This window comes from Herpailurus yagouaroundi, unplaced genomic scaffold, assembly GCF_014898765.1.
Source record: "Herpailurus yagouaroundi ecotype Mexico unplaced genomic scaffold, PumYag 77, whole genome shotgun sequence".
Taxonomy (NCBI): Eukaryota; Metazoa; Chordata; class Mammalia; order Carnivora; family Felidae; genus Herpailurus; species Herpailurus yagouaroundi.
In genome coordinates this window covers 86,126,316-86,128,792 of record NW_024412388.1, presented here as the reverse complement: position 1 = coordinate 86,128,792, position 2,477 = coordinate 86,126,316, and positions in this window count along the sequence as shown.

The window sequence follows — 2,477 nt, the reverse complement described above, 5'->3', positions numbered from 1 at the left end:
AATCCAGATTCCATTCCCCCTAAAAGGAATAGGCTCTTTGAAGAAATAACTGATACTCCAGGTTTGAGACCGCACAAGTACAAGGGTGGCCTGGGACATCTTGTGACTGAAGGAAGGAAGAACTCAGAGACTAACGTGGTCACGTCTAAAAGATACAGGAGCTGACCTGCAGTGACTTCCACTTCCACTGGCTGTTGGCTCAGAATATCAAAAAGAACTGTGACTGTATTGAACATTGAATACATTGAATAATTTGAAGACATAGAGATATTTGAAAAAAGAGGGGGCATTGGGAAAAGATAAATAGTCCTTTTTAAATAGAAGAATATAAACTAATAAAAGTAGAAAAAAACTAGAAAATTAAAAAAGCTTAAATCACCATTTTGCACATCAGTGTAGTGTAATAAATAAATGATTCAGTTAAGAATCATCAGTTGATGAGGGGCACCTGGGAGGCTCAGTAGATTGCGTGTCCAACTTCAGCTCAAGTCATGATCTCACAATTTGTGAGTTTGGGCCCTGAGTCAGGCTCTCTGCTGTCAATGCAGCTTTGGATTCTCTGTCCCCCTCTCTCTTTGCCCCTCCCCACCTCAAAAATAAACATAAAAAATATATATATATTAAAAAAAGAATCATCAGTTGATGCTAAAGTTATTGAATAAAAGACTGTTAGGAAAAGATTATTCCCATGGTGTCAAAACATTGCCTTAGAAATTACTAATTACTAAGCAGGAAAAATGACTTACTGTGGAAAGATATGGTAGTCAACACCTTGATCAAGTGACTGATTATCACTTTCATTAGTGAGATAATCTAGAATTATGTCTTCAATGTGATAAAACGTAAAATCTACAAGATCACCTATGAAATATTCTCCAAAAACATTTAGCCTAAAGCTAATCAAACCCACAGACTCCACTTCCGGTTCAGAGGAAATGCAAAGAATAAAAGGAACAAGTCAAAGAATACAGACAGATCAAGGACAGAAACCAAGTGATTTACATTCTTCAAAAAGTCACATAATGGGGGGTAAGAAACCAAGGGGGTGCAGGGAAGAATCTTTGGGACTAATAAGACAATTGAATACAAAATATGAACCTCAATTGCTTCCTGGTTTAAAAACAAAAACCTGTGAAGTCATTTTGGAAACATCTGAATATGAACTCAGATGATATAATCAAATTAATTTAAAAATTTCTAAGTGTGATAAATTGTATTGAGTTAAATAGGAAAATGCCCTTATTTTTAGGATATGCATACTGAAGTATTTAGGAGTAAAGTGTCCTGACAAAGCTAGTATGGCAAAGTGTTAGTAATGTTGAATTTAGGTGAGAGTAATTCTTTCAGTTTTTATGTATGTTTGAATTTTTTCAAATTGAAAAGCTGAAGAAATTTAAGTTGAAAAAAGAGTCTCTGGGGCACCTGGGTGGCTCAGTCAGTTAAGTGTCCGACTTTGGCTCAGGTCATGATTTCACGGTTCATGAGTTCGAGCCCCGTATCAGGCTCTGTGCTGACAGCTCGGAGTCTGGAGCCTGCTTCAGATTCTGTGTCTCCCTCTCTCTGCCCCTCCCCTGCTCACGCTCTGTCTCTCTCAAAAATAAACATTAATAAAAACAAATTTAGAAAAAACAGTCTTTAACAATTACTTTGTGAGTGCATGGAGATAACCCATGAATTTTTCAAATCTAAGGTGGTAAAATCTGTCATAGCATGATTGAAACCATTAAAATGGCAATGTTATAAAACCAAAACATTCAAAACAAAAATAAACGTGGCGTATAAAGTAAATGGAGACTTCATAAATTATATGAAGTAATGGAAGTTTGGAGCATTATGCATGTAATATCCAGAGTGAACTTCAGGTTTCAAAATTCTAAAATTCACAACAATATTTTCAAAGTCATAAATTGAAACATGGCCTCACCGCTGTCACAATTTTCTGTAACCCAACAAGTATAACTCTACTTTTGTTATAATATTTAGAAAACCTATTGAAGGAGCTTGCATATATTAGAAAAGGCACTTAGAATCATAATTTTTAATTGCTGTATTTACTACCCACACAGAATAATAGGTCATAATAAAACTTCAGTCTAAAGGATTAAACATAAGCCTTCAATTATTAGAAATCATGTTTTTATACATGCAGTGACTTTTAAAAGAAAAAGCAAACACATAAAAACAAGCACATTCACAGATTTTGTTAAAAATACACAAGTCTCGGTGGTGCCTGTGTGGCTCAGTTGGTTAAGTGTCCGACTTTGGATCAGGTCATGATCTCACTGCTTGTGAGTTTGAGCCCCGTGTCCGGCTCTGTGCTGACAGCTGAGCGCCTAAAGCCTGGTTTGGATTCTGTCTCCCTCTCTCTCTGCTCCTCCCCACTCATGCTCTGTCTCTGTGTCTCAAAAATAAAAATAAATAAAAACTTAAACACACACACACACACACACACACACACACACACACACACACACACA